We start from the raw sequence: 19,398 nt of genomic DNA on the forward strand, positions 1-19,398 counted from the left end.
GAGTGAGGGGAGAAAGTGAAGGAAAGGTTTGTAAGTGAAAGTGGGAAAAGGTTTGTACATAGATCAGAAGACAAGATAGATGGAGAGAAAACATAAGGAAATATTATTTATCCTGTACAAGAATACAGGAATAATAAAAATGGGATTAATTGGTCACAAATAAATTCAGGCTGAAAGCAAATTTCCTAGCCATCGCAGCAGCACATTAGGAACAATTTTAAGTTATAACAGCAAGAACACAAATATTCAAATAAACTTGATTGAAAAGCTGCTTCAAAGACTAGACCTCATCAGCCGGTTTATGAGCACATTTACCCATGTCCTGATGAAGGACATGACCAGAGCTGAAAATACAAAGAAACTTCCCTTCTTATGCATATATTTGTCATTTATAACCCTGTGCTTAATGCTATCATTCCAACAGCCATGGTCATTAGCTGTCAGGGCCCAAATATGAAACAAAAGTTCCCCATCAGAGTCGCCATTCTGTCTAGAAAAAGGTATGATGACCCCAGATGAATATATGCAAGTCAATAGACATGCTATTGTTAGGTATGGATATATATACATCAGCAAAAGAAGACATCCCCCAATTCTAGTACTGATTAATGAACAGAAGCCCCCCAAAATGATATGTGACTGTTTATTTTTAGATGAAGTGCTAGAGAAAAAGCAGTCATAGCGCTTGACCTGATACACCAATCTATGTTTCAAATTGCTCTGCTGTCTGTTCTTATGCAGTTAACATCAGTTAAGCAAGTGGGAAAAGGAAGGCTGAGGATAGTGAGAGAGAATACATATAAAAATTCTTGCAGCAAGATTAGCTTGTTTTATCCGTGAAACCTGGTGTTTTGTTTTTGTTGGTTTTGGGGTTTTTCCCAGTCTTCAGCTAACAGAAAAATTGTAAAGATATTACTTTATGACAATCACTGAAAGTGTGTAGTAATTCAAAATTCATTTTGACAATTTGTTAGCTGATGCAGTTCAGATATAATGAAGACATCTCACTTGCTAGATTGCACACTATGCATGCAGAATTATGCAAATTAAAGAGCTATCAGTCTAAGTCAAAATTTCACCATTAAAAACTTTTTTTTCCCGTGTGCCTTTTAGTAGCTTTTTTCTACTGCATATGTTCTTTCTCTTTTTATTGATCTGCCTCTACAGATTTGATGTATTGGAGTGTTACAATTTTCTGATTTTATTCTTTTAGCATCTCTTTTGGGAACTTGCTACTGTTTAGTTCAATAAGTCATATCAAACTCCTCTTGAATACAAAGCCAATACTGATGCCGTAGTTCAACAGTAGGATACTCTGCTGTGAATGTAACACCTTCCAATGTCAATAGGGGTTATATACTCATTAACCAAAGCCTGTTTAAAGCCTTCACTTGAACATAGTTCCCTAAAACTGATTGCACTTAATATGACATTTAGGTTACAAGTGCAATTATCAACAGGCTTACTGGTTAAATATGTCATTCTTCAAATGACTATAATTAATATATAGAAATGTGAGAATTTTGGGTTATTTTTGAAGCAGAAAGTCTATTTCAGCAACAACTAGACACAGAAGACAATGCTGTCAAAGTTTTACTTTCTGACACAAGGGCATTTTCTGTCCCTTCAATATCAAAATATGGAGCAAGTTTCTCAATGCATCTTGAATATGCAATTCCCTCACACATCAGCTTTGTTCCTTATCATCCTGGAAAAAGCCACTGACTGTTTCCTACAGTTTTAGGGGCAAGATGAACTTTACCCGTCCAGTCAGTACACAGGCCATCTGATCCCATCACTTGATCTTTTGTCCAGACAAGTGAGGATAAGTCCTTTCAAATCTTCTTGATCTGATTATATTAAATGCTGAACTAACTAATAATAATAATAATAAAAATAAATAAATAAATTTTATAGCACAGTATAAAAATTTCACTGGTTTCTTATTTAATAACAGAAGCTACCTCTGTGCATGGACTTGCTCATGTCAAGTGTAGAACCTCAATCTGTTATGATTTGTGCTACATGCACAAGCAAGTCTTTGCAAACATTTTGGATAGCTGCACATTTAGGCAAAGAGTCCTAAGTTTGGAACAATAGATGGGGAAGAAAAAAAGAAACAATAACAGGCAATGGAAAAAGACAACTGTAGAAAATGAGGTGGAAAACTACAACTTAATTAAATTTTCCATCATGGACTAAAATACTCAGGCGAATAGCAGGAATTTATTATTTTAACTGGAAAGCCTAGCAGCACAACACTAAATTCTGTAACACACAGGATATCTTTGAAGGTGTTTGCTTAGCTGACATGGGACAGCTGTTTGGCATGATACCTGACATAGCAAATATACACAACTTATCAGTGCTTTCTGCTTCTCTGCATGTGAATGAGCCCTATTACCCCATGGCCTCTTCACACATAGTCCAGAATTTACCATTCTGTGATGATATTGTAGATATGCCTTGCAGCCTGCTCTCAGAGGATGTTTACAGAAATCCTGAAGCAGAAAACCTTATGGGTGACACAGCCAGACTGGTTTGGGGTTGGATTTCTCGGGACTGGGCTGCGGAGGAATTTCTTCTTAGAATGCAAAGCTTGAATATAAATCTCAAAGGCAAAGGATGGTAAATCCAGTCTCTCAACTTCACTTTTAGTGGCCATCACCAATGCTTTCTCTCTTTCTAACCACTCTTCTACCTTTTAGTTTTGCTTTTCTTGCTTCATTCCTCTCCTCAGCATACTCCTTATTTAACCTCCCTGGATCTTCTTCAGGGCAGTTTTCACCATACATCTCCTCTAAATCATTTTGCCAGTTCTGCAGGGTTCTTTTATAGCAGCAGTTGCTAAAACATCTTATTGGGTTACAGCTGGCAGAGGTAATGGGGGACCCTCTAATGTCAACTATTGTGCAGGACACCAGTAAAAGAACACAAAATCATTCTCAGAAATGGGGTCAGTGATAGGTACAACAGGAAACCAGGAATATCATCCCCAAAAGGTGCTTACATATGTGTGTGTAATGATCCAATTAGTGAGAGATGTCTTTGCCCAAATTAAGGTGCAAATGAGACCATATGCCAAATTCAATAATATGGATTTTATTTAAAAATGAATGTGAGGTAGAGAGATAGAAAGGAATAAAAAAGTGAGGGTGGGGTGGAGGGGAGAGAGAGAAAGAGTGATCAAACAGAAGACAATCACTATGGATGGATACAGTGGTGTCCCCTTGGTCCTTCTTCCTTCTTCACCCTGGTCTTCTCAGAGGTGGGGATTCCAGGGTCATTCAAAACTTTTTATTATTTAGCAAACAACAGAATTAATGCTTATTGGCTACAGACTTCTCTTATGCTTTTGGTTAAATTATTCCCTTGCCTCTAATGCTAACTAGTCCCATGGTGATTCTTGCTCCTCTTTTGAGTCAGTGGGTTTCTTGGATCAGTGGATTGTAATGTACCCCCACAAGAATTACCTTTTACCCTGCCATAACTGATTTCAGCACACTTTCTGGGTTGGCTTTCCTTGTGGCCCATAAGTTCTGCATCCTTTGTGTCTATTACCAGGGTACATTCTTCTCCCCAAATTTTGTTAACCTTTTGTTAACCTTTTCGTCTACACTCAGACAATAGTACACCTTTATCTTATGCCAAGTTCCCACTGTGGTGTCATAACATACAGTCCAAGTTGCAGGTATTCACGGAATCATATTTCAGGGGAATGTTAAATGGTCATTGGTGGTCACAGATGCCATCTGTCCCATAATTTAGGATAAAATTTGTTTGACTGGAGATATGTGTTTGAGTTTCTTTACACAGTTTAGTTTGCCACAGTGGGAATTTTTGTCTGGATGCATTACCCAGGACCCAGCTAACCAGATTTTTCCTACACCAAGCCTGAAGATAATGTCATCCTGTCACTGTTCTGTGCTTATCTCACAACAAAGTTCTTCTGTGGCCTTAACGGTGTTTGAGACAGGCAACTGCGTTCTTTACATCGTTCCAGTGTGTAGGTGTAAACACAGCCTCCCTGATTCATCTTAAAGTACATTTTTAGATGCAGAGGATCAAATAGAGATTGAGACAGATTTTATGAAATTCTGATCTATTAGCAGATAAGCTCCCAGCTATCAGAAGACAGAACTCATAAGGCAGAGAGTACCTTTATTTGTGTGCCCTAGAGAGCAGAGAAAAACTGGTTTTCCAGAGAGGGCCCCCTACTAGCTATTGAATGGCCACTTACATTCCCAGCTGTGCCCAAAGTCATGGAAATTTCTAGTGCTTTATTTAATAGGGGCATAAGAAAGCTTCTTTCATGAAGCCACCCTATGCTAATGTTAAAAATTACACTGATTTTCCTCAGTTTCCATAGTGTCAAGGATTTGCCTTTCTGCCCAAGCTGTCCCGTGCAGGGTACGAGAGAGCAGAAGTAGCAGGATGATGTCTTGGTACCAAGGCACTGGCACTGAGATACAGTGGACTTTGTGTTGGCTTTCTGATTCCTGCCAGCCACTGCTTGTTGCCAGACAAAGAGCTACCAAGACCCTCGGCATACCCTGGGATTTTATTCACCGCCTGATATGGTCATTTTGATGAATTAAAAGCAGCTAATGAATCCTACCTTATGAATCTTACACCTAAAATTTATTATCCGTATCTAAATCACCTGCCGCTGAATCAAACCAGCTTTATACTTTTTTGGAATCCAGAAGTGATGCCTTTTGATGGCAGTTTTCCAGAGATATAAATATGTTGTAATAAAGCTGTGGGTTATTTATAGATATTATTTCCTTTGGTTTGCAACTTATGCTTTTGTGCCTGCATCTATGTATTTCTACCTTTTCACTTTCTGAGGAGCTACAATGCAACTCTGAATGCCAAGGTACACACTTTCCTCTGCATAATGTCTTACCAACAATTAAACACTCATTTATAACCACTGTGTAAGAAGCAATTTAACCTATGATTTATATTGAGGCATGAAAAGAAGAAATGGAGTGAGGTGAAGATACAGGTAGAAAATACATTGGTGGAGGCAGGGGAGGGCAGAACAAGCCAGCTTTTGATTTAGAAAATATCCTTAGGCAATCATATTCTGAAGTATGGAAAAATGCAAAATATTTAGGATACCATGTACAATATAATGAGTGTTTAGTGTTTTTTTGTGGTTGACCAGTTTTCCCATGACTAGCTAGAAGGAAAGTAAAAAGGGGAAAAGCCTAGAGGCTCTTCTCAGAAACCGAATCAATTTCATTGATTTTCCATAGTTCATGGCTCTGTCAATCCCAAAAAGACACAAACAAAAAAAGCAGTATCATGGAATTTCAAGCACCCGGCTGATTTGAATGAATCCAGCTAAAAAATCAAAACATGTACTGCGAAAAGTAGTCGTGACATTTTTGCTGACATCCTGATCTTTCTCTTTAAGCATTTATACCTTGATCATTGCTGATACTCTGAATTGTTTTCTCTGCTAACTCCAACATTTTCACATAAATAGCAAATTTAAATCAACAGTGCGTTTCCATTGGAGCTATACAACCACAAAAAACCAAATTGCAAAAGTTTCCAATATTACTGGAAATAGACTGCCTTCTGGGAACAAGATACAGTCAAAGAATAAAGAATGATACTTGCTTTTTTTTGCAAGATATAGAATGACCAAAGACAGTGGATAATTAATGTAACAGAAATTGCACAGCTCTGCTTTTTTTTCTTGTTTAGATGATACTGTTACAGAGTTTTTACAAACAGTTTTACCTCTATTTATACTTTAAATATTAAAATATTCATCATCTATAAATTAGAATCACACCTATATTATGGAGCAAAAGATGCTAAGAAAGAACAGGACTTAAACATTCCAGGGATGGAATAGTTTGCATTCTCTTATAACTTAATATACAAGCAATAGTTTTTACATGTTTATAGAATAACTTCATAATCAGTTAAATAAAGCTTTTGCTAACATTACTGCTATAATTTCTAAGCACATATGGATATAAGTATGAATGCTCTTTTTTAAATATTTATGCAACTGTGTATTTAGAAATGAACTGCTCTTTAGCAAATGAGTGTTAGTGAGCCTGTCAAAACACTGTTAGTTCTTTTATGGTTACTTGTATTTAATTTTCTACCTGCTAAAATAAAAAGATTTAAATGATATGGCAAACAGCTAGTGATTTCTCTACAGGGTTTATCACACTACTTTATTAACATAGCATACAGATTATCAAGCAGCTGAGGTTATCCTCCAAGAAAAAGTAACCACAAGCAACTTCCTTCACAAATTCCTGACTGTCCCAAATACTAAAAGCCAGTGATGTGCAGGAATTTAAAAAAAAAAAAAAATTTAAAAAAGGAAAAGGAAAAAATCCTTCAGAACTCCTTCCCTGATAAATGATAGGAAAGTTTGACAGATCAGAACGATACGAAGCAGCCTAAAACATTTGGCACAATGTGTGTCTGGCATACAGAGACTGCTTGTCAAATGCCTATGACTCCATACAGCAGCTAGGGACCCTATGGAGCAGCAGATGGACCATTAAGGTAGTATTAATGTAGATGCCATCAGTTTTCAGTTCTGACTGGGACATACTCTTTAGAACTATGAGCAGCTGCTGCCATTTATTGTGACAGCTTCCTGCTAACTTTTGCCAACTGGCACAATCTGACTCTTTATACCTGAGCTATTAAATGTGTGACTTCCACCGTTTTATTCCTCCAGAGAACTCTTTTAATAATCCTCTGAAGAGGGAGTAAGGCATTTATCATCAAAGTTAATACACATACCATACAGTTCTATTGTCCTTTCACACTGCTGTGGATTTTACATCGAGAGTAAACATAAGCAAGCTTCCCATGCCTTACACAATGCCTGAAATAGGCAATGGTGAATTCTTAAACTGCATTTAAATGAACTGCATTTCAACTCCTCTTTTAGATTTAGCTTACCTTTCAGGGAGAAAAAAAAAAAAGAAAAAGGAAGCATATTTCATTTCATTAATACACAGAAAGAAAAGCACTTTCTTCTTTAACTATGAGTCTTTCTGTCAATGAGCATAGGTCAATATTACAATTATGAAGGGATTTTTGAACACCTGCTGGTCTACTTAATATCTAAACATTTCTTTTGTGGCAAGCAAAGCTGTCCATCCTTGTAATGTCTTTACTGCATAGCGGGAAAAATGCATTATAAATGATAAGTGATCATATATTTGTTATCGCTTGCACTATAATTTTAGCAAAATATGCAACAATACTACTGGCAGAAAAAAACCACCCTGTTGTATATGTCTTTGATCCAGCTAGACTTCTAGGGATACATTACATCATTTGGTTGTGCCAAACAAGAAAGCTAACAGTACAGCACAGCATAAGGTTTGACATACAATGAGAACTGCAGCTAGTCATTATAAAAAAATGGCTGGCAGACACTCATTATGCTGAGCTAACACTCTTCTGCTTCAAATCTTCCTGCAATTGGACTAATAATGTATGCATGGACTTCTATTGCAGAACTTAGTTGCTTGATGATACACTAGCAGTGTATACATATGTAATGTCCCCAAAAAAAAATCTATATGAGCCAAAAAAACCCATTTAAAAATATCTGTGCTATGTGCAATGGGAGCCATACACACACTGTTTAAGATACAGAGGATAAAAGTGTGGAGCCTGCACATATTTGGAAAATTACAAATCAAACATAACTAAATATCAACAGAAATCCTTTACCTTTCATATGAGGAGAAAACATTTGAAACAATATTAGCAGTTCCAATAGAAAATTAAATCCTGAATATTGGAATGATTTCACTTCTAATATAAGTTAACTTTTACATGTAGTATGCATCGCACATATAGACTCTCTATATTAGAATTCTTTTCAGCTATGTTTTTTATAGTAATACACATTCTTTGAGTGAAGGTTACCCTAAAATTGTCATTCTTCTGATCCATGTCAGAACCTAAGCAATTGTCCAGTGTGCAGAATACTTGTTCTGGGAAATTAGGATTATGCAGAGCAATGCATGTGGAATAATATCAATCCTAAGGACTCAGAAGGAATTTAGAAAATCTCAATATTTAGTAGGATTAAGGACTTACACCCTGATTTTAGTGGTTTACTCAACAGCAAATAGCAGCAATATGCTTAAAAATCATCAGATAATGGCCCTAAAGGTGATGAACTAGAAAAGCATCTTTGTCCAAGAAAGACCTTTATCATACACTCATCTTCAAAAGCCTGCTCAAGACCCATGCTAAAAAAAAAAAAAGAATCAATCAAACAAACAAACAAATAAACAACAAGTAAAGCATTTGCTTAAATGCTGTTCTGGATGAAAGCCTGGGGTGGGAGGTGGTAGGGAGGGAAGGAGAAGTGGAGGCAGAGGAGAGAGGAGAGGTAAAAGTCAATGGGAACTTATATGCAATGAGTACCCAGACGTCACAAGTACTTACCTTAGCTAGCTAAGAATGAGCTAAATGAAATGATACATAACATTCAGCTTTAGTTTAGTTAATGTCCATTCAATCTTTAAGCACTTAATGTAACAGATAACTCACGTGTACAGAAAACTGTTCATGCCGTATCAGAATAATACTTCCTGACTTTACTAACTGTACTTAAAACAGCCCATCATGAGTAGTATTACTCATAATACACTCATTCTCACATGTGCCAGTGAATAATCTGTGGGATTTTTTTTTCGTTTCTATAGGGTGTACAAATAAATAATATATGTATTTATAGGAAAAAATCCATAAACAGAAAATGTAGTTCAAGAACCTGGATTTGCTAACTATCCCTTTGAGACTACGAACTTAATTATGTGGAGACAGAGGAAAACTCAGCTAACGTGTTTTCCAAAGCCATCACTGACATTGAGAAGTTGCACATATGAAAATGATTCTTCCAGTAATATTGTAACATAAACTACATAGAATCATTTAGGTAAGAAAGATTTTTAATGTCATTGAGTCCTTAGCTAATCCATTTAAAATCCTTTGGATATACTCAACATGGCAAAAAAATGGGACATTAATTACCAACAATACTTTATCAACTTTCTACAGCTTGTATAAAAATTATTTTTCTACATGACTACCACAGTTTTTACACGCCGTGTTGTACTCTACTCCAGTATAAGCCAAGCATAAGGATAAAAGTCACTTCATGTAAGAACTCAATTCAGGTTTTGAACACAAGTAGTAAAACACTTCCAGGTTATAAAATTGGCTCAAATTACAGAGCACTTTTGTTGCAAGGACAAATATACACAGTCTGATTTCAAAACTAATAGAGTCCAGTAGAATTTTGTAATTTCAGAATTTTTAGACAACATTCCTTTCTCAAAAATACAACAACTAAATATGTGAGTCAATTTTTGTCTTGTTTCTTACTGAGCAATTGCATCAAATGAATGCTGCAATAATTACAAAGATTTTACTATGAAGAACAAGATTTTTAATCTATTAATTTAAAAAACTGATTAACATGTAGCTCATGAATTGGAGCAGGGGGAGAAGGAGAGAAATTGCTCTTAATTTAGGAAATATTAGTCCTCAAAATTTTAGCTAATTTTAAATTACTCAATACAAAAATAGCTGAAAACAAGATGTTCCACCCAAAATTCAAACTCAGCTCTAAATTTTTCGTATATTAAAATGCTTGTTTCCTCTGTAATAATCTGCATATATTTTCCATTTTACATGATAATATAAAAAATAATGTGTATCAGCAGAACATTTGGAAACATTATGAAAGAAGGGGGGTATCGATATCTGTATGTATGTATAAAAAACATTTTCCTCATTTTACCCCCTTTCTTTATTATTTTTGGACTTAGGAGTCTGAATACAGTGTTATATTTAATTGTATTTTTTTTAGTAAGATTACCTCTCTCATAGTCTTTCAAATATGTTAAGATTATAGTCACAATTTAATTCTCTGAGCAAGAAATTCACAGTATTAAATTACTATCACAAATGGCCTGGATTGACACCCATATCAGCAATTCCCAGCACAGAAGAGAAGAACTCAGTTGTGAGTGGGAAAAAATGACCTTCTGGAGTTTCTAGCTCAAAAGTTGAACTATATTGGTAAATAAGTGTGAAAAATCTCTACATCTAAGTACAGAAAAATGGGTCAAACTTAGGAGTTCCATCCAGACCACTATCCAGTGATGAAAAACAGGTGTCTGAGGAAGAAGGGAAAGCACACGATACTTCATCAGCAAACTCCCATGGAAGTTTCAGCATCAGGAATACCAGAGCCAGAATTGTCATTGTGCTTAACAGCCTTTAATGAAAAGGTCTTTCTTGAATTTGTGCTATTGCTTTTCAATTTGGGAAAAAAAAGTTTCATCAAATGCTGTACTGAAAATGTATTCTACCTTTGGATTTGGTTTTTTTTAGGTGTTAGCTGCTAATTTCATTCACTTACCCCTAGTTTGGATACTTATACAGAATTTGGTTGATAAATTTCTTTTTATCATGTTATTCATGCTTCTGTCATGTCTTGACCATGTCAAGAAGAAGATGAATCCACGAAATGAGTGAATAAAAACAAATGTAAAACTACTAATTTTAAGGTGCCTGATTGATCCCTGGACCAGCTGACCACACAATCAGCACCAACAAAAATACTGAAAAAGGAACTTATGCTTATCTGGGAAATGGACAGGACACCCCCTAAAACAGCCCATACATATAGCAAGCTGTGTTAATCAGAAAATGGGAAAGCACAGTAGCTGCACACGGCCTATACATGATTTTCTTCACACTTTTCCTCAGTTTGGAGATTTGTTGGTTGGAGGACCAAGACATGGCTTCAGTTCTCAGCCAGGTAAGGCTATCTTCTTTCCAACAGAAGATGGAGGCCACTACTGGTGCACAGGATCTGCTTTGCACTGCCATACATAAATGATCAGAAAATAATCTTCATAATACAAACAATAAGCAATTCTCTGCATTCTCTTTCCACCCCTAGAAACAAAAGAATGTAGTGTCTTCTATTTTCACCCTCCCCAACCCCCAAATAGAGTTCAAAGACTTACAGGTGCTTTAAAAAAATACCTGCTTTTCATCAATGTGCATATTTTACCAGTTTCAAAAGCATATTAATAATCCTTTGTGACTTCAGTTAAAGTAAACAGAAATAATTGGAAAGGTGACGGATAAATTATTAGAAGACAGTATTTAGGATATGCAATACAAACTAAGCAAAAAAAAAGGAAGAAATTCTTCTCAGAAAAATAATTTAAAAGAAAGTAACACATTTACTTCAGCACGAATGGTTTATTTAGGATAATATTTTTTTTATGTGTATACTTTAAGAACATATGTGAAAAAAAGAAGTGTATCCTCATTTTGTAATAAGCCACACACACAACTATTTATTTTGGTTTAAATTTTAACAGAAAATATTACAGAAATTAGTATGTGAAATATTGAAATAGCTGTCTTTAACCACTATTAATGAAACGGTTTTCTGTAAACTATACATTCTACTAGGCTGATAATTATCTCTGTATTAATCACTGTACATTAGATGGCATAATGGCAATTACTCTAAGGTAAATGTTTCAAGCATATCCAAAATAGTATTACAAAGATAATTAAAAGCCTAGTAGTCTTTTGTTTAGTTAAAGTGTACTTTCCTCCTTAGAAACCTTTTACCACTTCCAAAGTCAAAAGATTCTTCTCCTTTTGCTGAGGGCTAGATAACATTTATAATTTATTTTCTTCCACAATTAGGTAGATGAAACTAATGAAAATCTGTGAAAAGAACTAGCAAACACATGCAATGGAGCTTTAATAAATAACACTGAGTATATTGTTGCCTATATATGAAGTGTATTCAACTGGAAAATGTTTGATTCACACAGTTTACAAAAAAAAACCCTTCCTGGTTATTTTGTTACCTGAAGTTGTGTTCCTTGCCTCAAGCAGGAGCCATATTTTGCAAAGGACGTATCTCTTGACATGTATGATAACGATAGATGACACAGACACACCTGGAACTAATAAATAAAATGCATTCCTCTACTCTAGGTAAAACATCCTATCCCATAATATGAAAGCCTGCAACATGGACACCCTAATGTCACATATTACATATATTATCTCTGTGCTGTCTCTGCTCATCAATTGTGTTTGTTGTCACAGGCTGTGCTCCAAAAACAAAGACAGTGGGAATGCGAAGAGCTGTGTGACACGTCGGTGGAGGAACAGGCATGTCACATACCTGCAGCTTCAGTGGTGGAAAGCCACCAAGCTGTGCCATGTCACCACTACCTTCTGCAAAATCTCAGTTCAAAGAAAGGTGTGTGACATGTCTGCCTCACACTTCAAAGACACATATGCCACGTGGCAAAAGCTGCTGCAAGCCCCTTCTCATGTTTTGGATCAGCATTTTATGCTTGGGTTTTTTATTCCTTCTCCCACATGGTGCTAATAAATGGAGGAAAATCGTTTCCATTTTACACACCTGAAAGCATCAGATTTCAAAAGCTAGTGTCAGACCTGTCACCTTGCATGTATATGCATTTTTGACAGAGTCTGGCTTTTGCATCCCATTGTGCTAAGCTGGCACTTTTAAGAACAGTTTCTTTAAGTAGTATTGAACATACACATGCAGGATTGTGCATCATGGGAGGATACACAGATTTTATTTAGAGGAAATGTGTTGTGCAGTTTATCCAAAATATGTGAGGCAATGGTATAACCCTCCTACCAGCAAAATTAGTGATGCTGAACTAGAGGCAATAAAATAAAATTGATTTACATGAGTTGAACATTTCACATGTTCCTTTGCATAATGCATTTAATGAAACCTTTAATCAACCTTCAGTTACAGGATGGTCTGGACTTTTAAGTCTAAAGTATCTTATGTCTGAAAGAAAAGCCTCCTCATTGACATTTTCACTTCTGAGATGAAAATATTTTCATTTGGACAATATTTTCATCATGGAGAATACTCAACCACTTTGGCATAACATTTTAGAAATCAGATTAAGTGCTGCTTTTTGAGATACATGCAAATAAACTGGAAAATGGGACATATTCTATTCTGAAGGACAATGTATACATTTGTAACTGTTAACAGTTCTTATTATCCCCTTCATCAGTCAAACTTCTGAACTATGGAATATTGCATAAGAACATCTTACCATCAACACTGGAATTCCCTTTGAATTGAGAAAGTATGGATTTCCCAACATGATGCCCTTTTGAGACACTTTCTACCCACTGCATAGACACAGACAGTCACACAGCACTTCAAATGGTAAGTATGACAGCTTTCCTGGACCATGTGCAGCTTGAGGAATGGCTTTCACAAGAAGAGCTCTCTGGGAAACAAAGGCTTCCAGATTTCAAATTACACTGCCTTGCAAAAGAGAGGCAAGGTTGTGCAGAGAAACTAGGTGATGCAAATGGTCACACCAATAAGTTTCTGTGGGGTACCTTCAGGATGGAATTATACCAAGACAACTACCCATATGCAAGTTTTTTACCCTTTCATAACTACCATTTCTTTTACCTTTCTTAGGCTGATGATAAGATATGATTCGCATGCACTGCAGTACTAATCTGCTCCATATTCTTGCACACTTATTCCTGGTCTTAATAAGACAGCTTCTGCAATCAACACCATTTTGTGCTTATTTTACAGTTTTCTAAAGTTTTACATTTCTTTAAAATTAGAATTTCTAAAGATTTCTGACAATGTGTTTCAAAACCTTATTTTCCATAGTGAATTTTTGGGCATAAGCTAGTGCTCCAGAAGATCCATCTGAATACGAGGAAGGACTTTCCTGTGCAAGTGACCCATGCTGGAAATACTCAAGAACTCTCTGGATGTACTCCTGTGCCATGTGCTCTAGGATGACCCTGCTTGAACAGGGCATCTGTGATTCCCATAACATGTTAATTGGGCAGCACTTGCAGCTATGCTTACATCATACATGAGTCCTCATCTAAGAGTGAAAGAATCAAGCGAATTCACTTCTACATGGTATTAGAACCACTATTATGCAGGTGAAAACTCTGTCAAGGGTGAAGAGCTGATGCTCAGAGAGTTGTTGTACTGCTTTATGCATTTGCCATGAGCCAGGTTCTTGGTTTCATTTGGAGGAGACACCAAACAACTGAAAACCTAGAACACTTCAAAATGATACCCTGATATTATTTCTGTCTGTGTGTGTCATTACAGATCTTTCTACGAGAGAGAACTATATATACAGATATCCATATTTACGCATCCATACATTTACCTGCTGGACTGAATCTAGAGGAGGGCCATGAAGGAGCACCTCTGGTATGGAGACAGGCTGAGGGAGTCAGGGTTGTTCAACTTGGAGAACAGAAGGGTCCAGGGAAACCTTAAAGTACATGCCAGTACCTAAAGGGACTGCAAGAAAACTGGAGCAGGAATTTTGAAAAGGGCATTAGTAATTGCTTCAAACTCACAGAGGACAGGTTTAGGTCAGACATGAGGAAGAAATTCTTTGCTGTGAGGGTGGTGAGGCACTGGCACAGGTAGCCCAGAGAAGCTGTGGATATCGCATCCCTGGAAATGTTCAAGGCCAGCTTGGTAGGTTTCCCTGCCCACAGCAAGGGGTTTGAAACTATATAATGTCTAATGTCCCTTCCAACCCAAACCATGCTAGGATTCTATGATTTTTAATAGAGAAAACAGAAACAAAGTTTAGTCCTCCTGAAAGCTGCAGCTACCTGGATATTTTGAGGATTTGTTTTATTTTGCATGGGCACAATCCAACCATTACAGATATCAATAAATAGATTTTCACTGAACTCAACAAGATTCATTATCCTTTTGATATTTATGGAATTTAGTTTCTATAAGCTGGCAAATTCAGTGGCTTCAGGGTTGTTATTTTTGTATCTATAGCTTTAATAACATCAATTAACTGAACAACTTCGTTCCTATTGCTCCATGTCTCTCATTAAGTCATATTCCTTCTACTAGTTCTAATTCAGCCATAGTTCTCTCAAGAGTCATGTAATACCTGAAACTTCTGTTGTTGCCATCACAATGGTTTTATCATATCTCTGTGTCTAACACCACCCTTTCTTGAAGAGACTTATTACTTTACTATTTTCAAATACAACTGAGCGAAGATCCAGCCCTGTATCTAACATGATATTGTTTGGGTCTTAAAAAGAGAAAAACAATCTTAGTTCTAAATTTCTAATTCTGGTCTTACATAATAAAAATATTGTCTCAGCAATAACATTACATCAAATTTAATACCCTTATTATAAGAGTTAAGATTATTCATTTTTTCAAAATATGCACACTTAAGCCATTCCAGTTTTAACCTAAGACCAAAATGTGGTAAACTTCCCTTTTTCACTAACACAACATATGTGTCAACAACACTGTTGAGCTGAAGACTTCTCACTGTATAGAATTGATGTAGAAATTATTTATACAAACATAATATCATAAGGGCAAGTAAGCAAGCCGTCAAGTCTCAGGAGAGCAAGAAAGCACAAAGTTAGGGAAACATGAGCATAGAAAACCCAAACACCATTTCATTCAACCATCATTCATATGGAAAAAACAATCAGGCCCAACTTATTTATATAAAATATATCCTAGAGGGATGTTTAGCTGCAATCATCTTATCATTCTTGTGAGGCAGAAATCTGACCACTGTTCCTCAGGAAGAAAAGCTCCCCATAACCTCACATATTTTCTTCCAAGACCTTCTGGGGCACAAGCAAGAAACAACAAGTAAAAAGCTGATCTCTCTGCATTTAAACCTGACAGTGCTGACTGAATACCAGGTACTTTTTATATTTTGGCAAAAAAGGCTAAGAACCTCAAAGTCCATATCTGCCAAATATTTAGAAAAAATTGAATATACTTTATTAAAATAAAACAAATAAACAAACAAACCCTACAAAGAAGAATTGTAAACTTATTACTCAAGATATTATTGAAATTACAAGGACTCATTAATAGGCTTACACATTTAAATAGGACCATTTAAAAAGAATAGCTTTTGCTTGTATAGATCTCTTTTCTTCTCATAACTACAAAATATATCTGACTAGAACATCAAAGATAGCCTTTAAATACCGCAATGAACTATGACTGATTTCATCCCAACAAAGCTATTTTTTCAGGATTTCTGCAGCATGGAATGCCTAGGGTCTGTCTTTGAGTGGTTTTCTATTCCCATGATCATCTGCTCTACACCCAGAAATGGTTGCTGGAGCTTTAAGGTGGGTCCGGGGGGAGGGGAGAGCCTTGGGGCTCTTGCGCAGGTTTTTCAAAGCCTCACTCCCCAGGTGTCCATAGTGCCGGGTAGGCTGGGCTCTCTTTGTTGCTTAGCTAGCTTGGATTTTTGTTAGCTTAGGCTTAGGTTTTCCTTTCCCTGCCCTTGGAGACTGCAACATCAGTCCTTTGGTGGCCTTTTTGTGAACTGTTTGGTTTGGTTTTCATCCGAGATCAGACAGGACAAATTGACAGGACACAAATCAGCCTGGGACTGGTGGAATGGTGAGGAGCTGCATTGTCCTGGCCACAGACCTCAGAAAAGCTGGATCAACAAGAGAAAGGACACCAAATCCACCAGCTTCATGTGCTGTGAAGAGGGGACCCACATCAGAGATTCACCAGGTTTTGCCCAATCTGCTGCATGAACCCTTTGGTTTTTTTCCCTTCCTTGAGAGACGAGGCATTGCCATTATTTTTTTCCTCCCCACCACATTGCGGCTGTTGTGGGTTTTTTCCTTTCCCTGGCATTTTGGGCTTTTTTTTGTTTCCATGTGGTTTGTGTGGGTATGGGGGGTAAGGTTGGACAATTTAATATCTAGCTTTTTTTTTTTTTTTTTGCCTTGAGGGCAGTCTGTCAATAAATGGTTGTATCTTATCGCTTTCATCCACTAATGTTAATCTCTGATTGGCAGACAGGGATTGTTGGAACCCTGTTTTTAGAGGAAATACTCATTCCTTAACATTGTCCCTCTAAATTTGTCTCTAAACTAAGAAAGGGTCAAAATTTCAAATTCATTAATTTAATGAAAGAACAGTCCTCACTAAAAATTTTGCAGTTTTGGAAAGCCTACTTTCTCCAAAAGAAATACACTCACATTCAGCTTCTTAATTATATTCTGTAAGTCAATATGGGCAGTCACGTGAAGTCTTAAATATTTTAAAATTTTTCTGGTTTTCTTATATATTTCAGAAAGCTTTTACTTTCATTCTTTGCCACCACTAGCACTGAGGAAGCCAGATGATGTCATTGTCAGGCCACTCCAAAACATCTCTGAAGTATCAATGTAATTTGGGAAGATTTCCTCCCTAAGAAAGGAGGTAAAAGTCAACCCTATCTTCAAATATGGCGAAAGAAAGAGTAAAGGAGAAAAAGTTTCATCAGTCTCATCTTGAATCCAGGGAAGGTGAGTGACAATACCCTCATGCAGGGTAATTTCTGTTAAGGATGTGAAGCTAATTAGGAGTGGTTGGCAAGGATTCATAAAGTAGAAATGATGCTATCTAACCTGATAGACTCAAAATGATCATGAGCCAGCAATGAGCCCTCACAGCAAACACCAATAGCCTCCTGTGCCACTTTGGGCAAAGAGTCACCAACAGATTGAAGGAGTTGAATCTTTCTCTCTGGTCAGCAGTGGTGAAATAGAATGCTTTTGGCCTTTTTGGCTTTTGTCCAGGTGTTGGCTTTCCAGTACTGGAAAGGAATGACCATATTGGACTAAATCCAGAAAAGGGACACAAAGATAACTAAGGCACCCAGAACATCTTTCATACAAGGGGAGACTCTGAGACCTGAAACTGTTTCAAGACAGACAAGAGAGGGTGCAGGGGGATCTTGTCACTATTCACAAATACCTGATGGAATACAGAAGAAAGCAACAAAGCCAGTGATGCCCAGTGACAGGGCAAGGGTCAATGGGCACAAACTGAAGGACAGGAAATTCCATTAGAATATAGGAGAATATTTTTCTGCTCTAGAGGTAATGCAACATTAAGACAAGTTGCCCAGAGAGCTTTGGAGCCTCCAGGAGCTGATCAAAACCTGACTGGACACAGCCCTCAGCAACCCGCTGTAGCTGACCCTATTTTGAGCAAGAGGGTTAGCGTCAAGGGTCTTCAGATGTCTCTGCAGGCTCTAACCATTCAGTGATTTATATCTGTCAGGTATCAGACACTTTTGCTAGATTAGGAGGTGTCCAAGAAGAATAAAGGAATAACATGAAGGTATTTCTCCAGACAAAATGTTACAAAATAGAAATCATATATCATATATGTGTCTGGGGCATGTTCTTCAAAAGCATGAAAACCTCAAAAATGTCAAATTTAAGTGGGAAGATACTGCCTTTGCTTTTCTGTACAAGATCCTTCTTTTGTACATTTTTATTTTAAAGCAACCACCGTCCCATAGGAATGTCCTCAACTGGGAGGTATTCCTACACTTAGAATTTCACAGAAAGCCAAAGCGGATCAAATCAAGAACACACAAATGGCATTATACCCATGGGTTTAACAGCACATCTATAACTGTTATTGTCATTAGGACAAAAACCATTAGTTCAACAGCAGAAAGCTGCTCTATGTGTGAAGTCCATGAATTTTGCCTTCATGAGTTGCTATACAGAATGTGACAGAAATTATTAGGTACTGCAGCTAATTAGTCCAGCTTTTTCATTCAGTCTCACTTTTGTTATTACAGCTGAAACATTTAAATCCACCAAGAGAAATGGACAATGTCTTTTCATACCGTAATTCAAACACAGCTTCCTGACGCAAGTCACTAACCAGCCAACAGACGCATTTTGTTTTTTGCTTGCAAGAAATGTTTCTTGAAGGGCAAAAGTTACATTTGTGCTCCTATTATAGTTTATCATAATGTCATTACTGGAGCTCCTGCCTCAAACGAAATATTGATTTTTAATGTTTTAAAAAATTTTATTGTCACTGAGCATCTTAAACTATATTTGCCGGTGGCACGGTAAGTGGCATTCATCAAAAGATTTTTGAGAAGGTGGTTTAACATTCACAGTTGAGAACAAGACAGTGACAGATTGTTCATGGAAAGTAGCAACATAAACCCTACAGATGATAAGGTGAAGACCTTATGATTATTATCTTCCAGGAAACCACACATGCCAGTCTTTGCTCTGGGTCTGAGACAAACAGAAAGAAAGTTTTCTTTCCCCCTTCTCTCTCTCTTTTGTTTCAGCAGTGAAACACAAAGCAGATATACTTCAGTGTCATGATTTTTCGTTGGCACCTTTCCATAGCCAATTCCATTCATCCAGAAAAGGGATGAAATTCCATCATTCGAGCATGACATCTCAAAATTCAAACTTAATGAGAGCTTTGGCAGCTTCTGTCGAAGG

This window comes from Corvus brachyrhynchos, unplaced genomic scaffold (genome assembly GCF_000691975.1).
Source record: "Corvus brachyrhynchos isolate BGI_N302 unplaced genomic scaffold, ASM69197v1 scaffold213, whole genome shotgun sequence".
In the NCBI taxonomy this organism is placed as follows: domain Eukaryota; kingdom Metazoa; phylum Chordata; class Aves; order Passeriformes; family Corvidae; genus Corvus; species Corvus brachyrhynchos.